The following is a 9,220-nucleotide window of genomic DNA, read 5'->3' as shown; positions in this document are numbered from 1 at the left end:
CTTTTTCACTCAGTGGGACATTATTAGATAGAAGAGTCTACCCAAAAATGACATTACTAACATTCAAAGTGAATTTAAGGGTAGAATGGATAAATTAATGCACTGACTCATTCTGTCAGCAAACACAGGAACAGTATTGGTTCACAAAATGATCTATTTCTCTCATTATTGAAGTGCAAAATTTTGGACCTACCGGATGAACTTGGAAATACACAGACTAGGTCTTGAGATCTCTAATTCATCAGTGTGATTGGAGAATATCAAGTCAATTGTAATTAAATAGCTTTGAATGTGTTAGATAAATTTAATCCAAAACTGGATCCTTCTGTGACCAAGTTTCAGCTGAGGTATCTGTGTGTTGACATTTTTCTTCCGAAGCAAATATTACTGTGAAAGGGACATGTTGAAATAGATCTAAAACAGACATTAATATAGCCCCCATAAAAATATCCATGTCAATCTCCTCCATGTTTTGAATTAAACCTTTTTTTTAAAAAAAAGATAAGTGTTGGAGACAAGGTTATCCTGCGAATTGTCAAGGCTTCTGTAGCTACCAGTAGATAGCTGAACCTCTTGGTAATAGCAACCATAATATAACTAAATTTAACTGTGTATGGGGTGGGGGAGAATACCAAAGAAGCCCACCACAGTAGCACTTAATTTCAGAAAGGGGAACTACACAAACATGAAGAAGCTATTTAAATTGAAATTAAAAGGAGCAGTCACCAGAGTGAAATGCTTGTACAATGCATGGAAACTTGTTTAAAACACCATAGTAGAGGCTCAAATTAAATGTATACCCCCACATTAGAAAAAAAAAAAAAAAAGTAAAAAAACCAAGAAATGCCATCCTGGCTAAACAGGGTAAAAGAGGTGGTTAGAGGCAAAAAGGCCTCCTTTAAAAATTGGCAGTCAGATCCTACTGAAGAAAATAGAAATGAGCATAAACTCTGGCAAGTCAAGTGTACAAGTATAATTTGGCAGGCCAAAAAATAAATTGAAGAGCAATTAGCAGAAGACTCAAAACCTAAAACAGCAACAACAAAAAATTAAGTACATAAAAAGCAAGGAAGCCTGCAAACAAATGATCTGTGGGACCACTGGACAATCAAGGTGCTAATGGAGCACTCAAGGAAGACAAGGTCATTGCGCAGAAGCTAAATACATTTGTTGCATCCGTCTTCACTGAAGAAGCTATGAAGGAAGTACCCACACCAGAGCCATTCTTTTAGGTGAAGAATCTGAGGAACTGTCCCAGATTGAGGAGACAATAAGGAGGTTTTGGAACCAAATTGAAAAATTAAACTGTAATAAGTCACCAGGACCACATGGTATTCAACCAAAAGTTCTGAAGGAACTCAAATAAGAAATTGCAGAACTACTAACTGTAATATGTAACCCATCACTGAAATTAGTTTTGTACCAGATGCCTGGAGGATAGCTAATATAATGCCAGCTTTTAAAAAAAAAGACTGCAGAGGTGATCCTGCCAATTACAGGGGGTAAACAGTGAGGTGGCAAAGTTTGCAGATACAAAATAATTCAAGATACCTGTCATAACTATAAAGGGAAGGGTAACAGCTGTCCTGTGTACAGTACTATAAAATCCCTCCTGGCCAGAGACTCCAAAATCCTTTGCCCTGTAAAGGGTTAAGAAGCTCAGGTAACCTGACTGGCATCTGACCCAAAGGACCAATAAGGGGACAAGATACTTTCAAATCTTGGGGGGGAAAGGCTTTTGTTTGTGTTCTTTGTTTGGGAGTGTGTTCGCTCTCAGGACTGAGAGGGACCAGACATCAATCCAGGTTCTCCACATCTTTCTAAACAAGTCTCTCCTATTTCAAACTTGTAAGTAAATAGCCAGGCAAGGCGTGTTAGTTTTCCTTTGTTTTCTCAACTTGTAAATGTACCTTTTACTAGAGTGTTTATCTTTGTTTGCTGTACTTTGAACCTAAGACTAGAGGGGAGTCCTCTGAGCTCTTTAAGTTTGATTACCCTGTAAGGTTAATTTCCATACTGAGTTTACAGAGATGATTTTTACCTTTTTCTTTAATTAAAAGCCTTCTTTTTAAGAACCTGATTGATTTGTCTTTGTTTTAAGATCCAAGGGGTTTGGATCTTGATTCACCAGGAGTTGGTGAGAGGAAGGAGGGGAATGGTTAATTTCTCCTTGTTTTAGATCCAAGGGGGTTGGATCTGTATTCACCAGGGAATTGGTGAAGGTTTTTCAAGGCTTCCCAGGGGGGGAATCCATTGGAAATGGTGGCAGCGGACCAGAGCTAAGCTGGTAGTTAAGCTTAGAAGTTTTCATGCAGGCCCCTACATTTGTACCCTAAAGTTCAAAGTGGGGATACAGCCTTGACAATACCTAAGTCCAAAGCAAACTGTGAAGAGTTACAAAGGGATCTCACAAAACTGGGTGACTAGGCAGCAAGATGGCAAGTGAAATTCAATGTTGATAAATGCAAAGCAATGCACATTGGAATACATACTCCCAACCATACATACAAAGTAATGGGGTCTAAATTAGCTCTTATCACTCAAGAAAGATCTTCAAGTCATTGTGGACAGTTCTCTGAAAACATCTGCTCAATACACATGGCAGTCAAAATATAAATAAATAAAGCAAAACCACAACAAAGCCAAAATGTACAGAATGTTAGGAACCATTAGGAAAGGGATAGAGAGCCATAGAATCATAGGACTGGAATGGACCTCGAGAGGTCTTCTAGTCCAGTCCCCTGCACTAAAGGCAGAACTAAGTATTATCTAGACCAGGGGTTGGCAACCTATGGCATACAGATCCTTGGGGGACCCTGCTATTTACCTCTCCCCATTCTGAAAACTGGGTGTCCCTAAGCCTCTGATTTCCAGATGTTGGGACTGGACAACAGAAGATGGATCACTTGACATTGCCCAGTTCTATTCATTCCCTTTGAAGCATCTGGCATTGGCCACTCTCAGAAAACAGGATACTGGACTAGATGGACCAATCGTCTAGCATAGTAAGGCATTTTATATATCATTTATTCTGTCTGAACTCTGTCTGCTGTATTGATTTTAATAGTTTAGTAAATTTAAAAATGATTGGTTTTATTACCTTTTTTTGGTCAAATATTGAATTTTTGCTTTTTGCAGCATTGCATTGGAGGGGCTGGGGCAGCAAAAGGGAAAAAAGTTAGCATATTCCAAATATTTGGCAAAAAAGAAAAGGGAAAAAAACACAAAAAGAGGCTTTATTAAACATACTAAGCTATCAAGAACAATACAGCAGAAAGATTTCACAAAGAATGAATTCAAAATAAGAAGCTTTAGAAAACTTGATGAAGACAATAAAGCAACAGAGAGACACACAACAAACAACTGAACTTGATAACTTACAGGGCTTGAACCTAAAGATAAGGTTATTAGGTGAGCCCCCACTCAGAGTGCTGGCTCTTGTGAATCCGATTTCTATCCCCACAAATTGTATAGGGAGATGGATGAATTCCACTAGATGGCAGGGTCCTTAAAGTTAAGCATTGCATTGCTCAGCCTAAGTCCTCCTTTCTGACTGCCACCCTCAGTAACTAGAATAGGTAAAATTTTCCACTTGAGGGTGGAAGCCATTTTGGATATTTAGGATTCCCTGTACCCCCATTTGCATCTTTATCTTCTTCCATTTCTCTTCTTTCCACTTCCTATCAGATCATTTGTTGTGCAGCTGACTCAGTCTATTCATGTGATGACAGAGAATAATAACTGATTTCCATTATGAAACTCAGGATTGAAAAAAATCTAAATATATTAAATATAGCCAATTTTAAAAATAAATACTTGTAAATGTTTCAGTGGCCATAAGGCACAACAGGAATATTATAATCCAAACTCTGTTTTGTGATGAATGACTTCAGCAAAACAAGTTATATTGATAAAACCACCCCTGGAGTTCATTATTGTTTGAATTGCAGTCACTGACCTTAAAAAAAAAAAAAAAGTGGTTTGTACGAACCATGACTATATTCCATTAATTCCAAATTCTCTTTAATATTCTGAAGGGAGCAGATCTTTGGCAGAGCTTAGAGATGGTTATTTGAGTAAGCGGATTATCATATTTTTCATTTTAAAATTTTCTCTTTGGAACTAAAATTACTGCCTTACAATAAATTCCAAAATACCCATTATTGCAGGTCTTTATTTCTAATAGTAAATCATTAAATAATTAGCTTCACAGATTTCCACAGGAGGACTTCTGTTCCGAAGTAGAAGTGGTAAAAATTATGAAGGTACCAAGAGGGTCAATACTCTGCAGATATTTAGCAATTCTTATGCAGGGCTCAGATTTGCTAGAAAGGAAAATCTAAGTTTTTTAATGTGAGGTAACTGAAATGAAGCAACCTTTCATGCCCACAAGGTTTCGGGGTGTGAAAATGATAATTCAAAACATTTCCTTACATCATGAACTACTATCTGATTAGATTTTCTCTGATTAGAGAAGAGATAAAACATAGCTGTTCCTTTTATGATCCCAGATGCAAAACAAGAATTATTAAAAGGAGAAAAGGAAATGATTTTAGTTTGAGTTTAAAATACACTGAGTGAATTTTAAAAAAAGCATAAGATGTTCCATATTGGCATACACTATGAATCCAAATCCAAAGATTGCAAAAAAAAAACCCAACAAGCCATGACTACTGAGATTTTGACAAAACCGAAGTACTTCCTTTGTCTTGTCTATGCACAGGACCTGAAGAAGAGCTCTCTGCAGCTCGAAAACTTCCCTTTCACAGAAGTGGGTGCAATAGAAGATATTGCCTCCGTCACCTTGTCTCTCTATGCATAGAATTATTTAAACTATTATGGAAATGCAGCCACCTCTGATAATTCCAAATGTAGTAATAAATTCTGTATTTCTATTTCATCAATATAAAGATATGGCTTAATTTGGAAGAAAATTGACAGATTTGATTGTTTCCTGTGAATAGTTTAGTTAAATAAAAGTGCAAAGCATACTGTAGCTATCATCCATCTGGTCAAAGCTAAATTTAATTTATTCCAAAATATGGATTTAAAAATTGTTACTCCAATTTGTATTTAAAATATTTAGAGATGTAATTAGGAAGATATATTTGCAAGGATGTTGACTGATGTTTTAATTTAGACTTATAATTTATATATAATGACATTTTATGTTATAAAACAAGATGAAAACAACTCATTAAAACTAAAAGCAAAAAATATCTGATGACTATATCATTCTGTTCTACACATTGATATCACTTTTTTTTTTTTTTTGGATCCTGAAAAGAAAACTCTGGAAGATACGTAGGGACTTTGATAAATCCTAGAGGAATCTAAGAGTCTGATTTATTTAAATAAATGAGGAATTTGGGACTTTGAGACATGATTCTACCAACACTTGCTCACATTGAATAGTGCCTTATTCTGCAAATAGTTCCACTGATTTCAGAGATGAGACTGCTCACAGAATCAAGTATTATTTAACATGTGTGAGGGTGGCAGAATCAGAACCTCTGACTTCTTTCTTTATCTGATAATTCATCTGATTATTCAGTGCTCTCTGAGATAAATTAAAATAAAAACTCAGCACATAATTAAACCAACCAACCATCCGGACATTTTTTCCGGAAGCCCCACTGCTAGAACTAACCTCAAAAATGAAAAAAAAAAAATGAAGTCTTCTTTCCCCTCTTCCTCTCTTGATTTTTGGCAATTTGGCTATCCTCTCTGCCACCCAGACTCACAGTTTTGTGCTCTGTTGTGCTGATTCTCTTCCCTTCCTCATACTTGACCCATGCAATCACCAAATCCTACTAGTTCTTCCTCTGTAACATCTTCAAAATCTATCTTTTCCCCTCCATCCCTACCTTTCAAAACCATATCCATGCAAGTCACAGTATTCCCCTTTTTGTATCTATTGATTGGCCTCCCTTTGGCTTCAAAGTAAGGCTCATACTCACCTTCCAGGCCTTGCATACATCTCGGTTGTCATATATTTCTGTCCCAGTATTACCAACCTGGGGCATTCAAAATAAATAAATAAATAAACAAATAAATAAATAATAATCGATAGGTTGGCTGAAATATCTTGAGATATGTAAAATAAAATAAATAAAAAAAACAAATGTATTTATTTCTCTTCTGATTTTGAGCCCTTATTGTAAATTCAGCTCATATGTTCAGGCTTTTTTTCCACAACCACGAGGACTAGAAACATTTTATTAATTTATTATTATTATTGATGAAAGCAGAGATTCTCTCACAAAATCACTTGACTATAAAAACTAAAACAAGTATCTTCAAACTTTCCATAAAACCATGAGAGTTGACAACACATCTATTCTTACCCTCACTCCCTGCACTCACACAGAGCCTCCCTCAAATCAGTTTGTTTTGGGTTTGACTCTTCTCTCACTGATTTGGGTAATCTGGAGTAATGCTATTGAAAAATCAATAGGTTTTATTCAGCCTGAAATGAATGACAACATTGTCACAGGGGAGGGAGTAGGCAATGACAACATATTTTGCTAACCTCATGAGAGAATTAGATGGGGAAAGTATTAGGAAGTAATTAAAGAGTATTTATGTTCTAGAAGTAGTTACCTCAGTTCAAACAGTATTGCCAGTCGGGAAACACTATCTTTTGCAGATTCCGTAGGATTAGGAATAACAAACCTGAAGAAATAAAGGTTGAAAGTAACACCACTGCTCCTACCCAGCATGCCAGTTAAAAGGACCAGAATGGCATAAAGGGACTCTAAATGCCCCTGGCACAGGAACTGGGGAAGACAGCTGAAAGTCTGCCTTCTGAGGAACCCTTCACAAACTCTGGTGTAGGGAGTGGTAGGGGCATTTAGGAGACAAGGCTGGACCATTCCACACTGCAGAGATTTCATGTAATGCTTTAGCCTGAAGGCCTCTTAGGATATGTCTACACTGCAATTAAAAACTCATTGCTGGCCCATTCCAGCTGCTAAGGCTACAGACGGTGTTTAATTGTGGTGTAGACATTCAGGCCTGGGCTGCAGCCTGAGATCGGGGACCCTCCCACATCGCTGAGTCCTACAACCTGGGCCCTAATCATCCACACCACAATTAAACAGCCTCTTAGCCCAAGCCCCATGAGCCCAAGTCAGTTGGCACTGGCCAGCCATGCAGTGTAGATATACCCTCTGAGGAACAGCACAGAGTCTCATTCTAGAGGTGTTAAATACAATAGATTAGAATTACTATGGAGGATGCTCACAGGTCTCCTATACCAGCACTGTAAAAATGACAGCATAGTTAAACATGAACTGCGGTTATGATGTCATTTGTATCACTTTTTGTAAAGTCTGCTTCACATTCTACTCAGGTGGGGAAAGGAACATTGTATTACATTGTGCGAGAATATAACTGCATATGGATATGAAATGCATTGTGGTGGAACAAGAAGCTTTAATGAAAGCCAAGTGTGCATCGTTGCATATCAGAACATTTCCAAAATGTGTTTTGTTACTGAACTGAATAGGCATCTCTTATGTTAACAAGTGAGGTTTTTGATTTGGTAGATGACTTCTGCTTTTCCTAATAGACACCTTTTGGGGGACTGTATGGGTCATAGGATGGTCAGGTTTGCCACTTACCATTATGGCAAAGAGAATGATGTATCCTCTCTCACATAGAGGTAGATCATCCAGGAAAGGCTGACTGTTTTATCTGTCCTGTGGATGACAGAGGACTTAGAACACCCTTAATGTCAATCTACTCGTGTTTCATGAACACTGCATTCATAGTATCTTCAACCCCTCATCCTCAATCCCTACACACACACAAACAAAACCAAAAATATCTATCCTTGTTCAGTATCCAGCTTGGTTGCATATTTGAAGAAAAAAATGTAACTCATTTTTCCTCTTGTCCAGTATGAGCACACAAGCGTGTGGTAGAGGTGAAAACTTATATCAAAGCCCATCCTAAAATGAATGATAACAGTATTGGACACTGGGAACATTGTTAGTGTAATTTTCTGTTTCTTTCTAGACCAGAGGTCAGCAACCTTTCAGAAGTGATGTGCCGAGTCTTCATTTATTCACTCTAATTTAAGGTTTCGCATGCCAGTAATACATTTTAACGTTTTTAGACGTTCTCATTTCTGTAAGTCTATAATATATAACTAAACTATTGTTGTATGTAAAGTAAATAAGGTTTTTAAAATGTTTAAGAAGCTTCACTGAACATTAAATTAAAATGCAGAGCCCCCCGGACCGGTGGTCAGGACCTAGGCAGTGTGAGTGCCATTGAAAATCAGCTAGCGTGCCACCTTTGGCACGCGTGCCATAGGTTGCCTACCCCTGTTCTAGACTATAATGCCCCAAATGCACTCATTTATAAACTTACCAGGTGTATATTTATCTGTTCTGAACATTTGCTAATTGTGTAGGCCTTGACAGAATTAGTCTACTTAAAAAGAATGTGTGTCAATATATTGAAAGAAAGAACCCAATTTAGAATTGTGATAATTTTCTAAGGTTTTTTTAAAAGGTGAGAAAATGACACAAATGGCAGCTAATGCCTAATGTGTCAATGTTGCCAGGTAACTGACTAGAGAGATGTGTCAGTGAGAGCCATCTGAATGCAATAGATTCAGCAGAAGTAATACAGCATCAGGTAGGTAAGACTAAACTCTCATTATTAGCTTGTATTTATCTTTTAAGAATGAACATTTATATTTTTTCTTTGCATTTTAGCACAATAGGAATAATGAATACGTAGCTAGGGTGTACTGTGTGCTTAAGACCAAATTTTGAGATATTTTAATCATTGTAGTAGTTATTCAGAGGGGGATAGGTATCCCTCATAATTATTAAAGAGAGATTAGGATAATTAAAATAACCCACCCTGATTCATATATATTCACAGATTAGGCCCTAATATAACAAAGCACAAGCACTTAAGCATAAACTTAGCATATGTCAATGGAACTAATCATATGCCAAAAGTTAAGTATGAACTACTTAAGTAGTTTGCTGGATCAGAGTCTAAAAAAAAAAAGCAGAATTTATTTAAGAACATATGAATAGCCATACTAGGTCCATCTAGCCCAGTATCCGGTCTTCCAACAATGGCCAATGTCAGGTGCTTCAGAGGGAATGAACAGAACAGTCAGACAATCATTGAATAATACATCCTATCATCCACTCCCAGCTTCTGGCAATCAGAGGCTAGGGATACCCAGAGC

General features: G+C 37.1%; 1 long non-coding RNA gene across 1 annotated transcript in view; it reads right to left on the bottom strand.

Moving 5' to 3' along the window:
- Nucleotides 1-3,359: 3,359 nt before the first annotated feature.
- LOC135984118 (uncharacterized) overlaps nucleotides 3,360-9,220 on the bottom strand; it is a 97,241-nt gene continuing 91,380 nt past the window's right edge. Inside the window, exons 3-6 of the long non-coding RNA XR_010602026.1 lie at nucleotides 7,626-7,703; nucleotides 6,604-6,675; nucleotides 5,961-6,017; nucleotides 3,360-3,958 (exon numbers count right to left, since the gene is read on the bottom strand). This is a non-coding gene — a long non-coding RNA (uncharacterized LOC135984118). The remainder of the gene's footprint in view (nucleotides 3,959-5,960; nucleotides 6,018-6,603; nucleotides 6,676-7,625; nucleotides 7,704-9,220) is intronic.

This window comes from Chrysemys picta, chromosome 5 (genome assembly GCF_011386835.1).
Source record: "Chrysemys picta bellii isolate R12L10 chromosome 5, ASM1138683v2, whole genome shotgun sequence".
NCBI lineage: Eukaryota > Metazoa > Chordata > Testudines > Emydidae > Chrysemys > Chrysemys picta.
The sequence above is the reverse complement of the archived record's forward strand: the minus strand, read 5'-3'. Positions and strand labels throughout refer to the sequence as shown.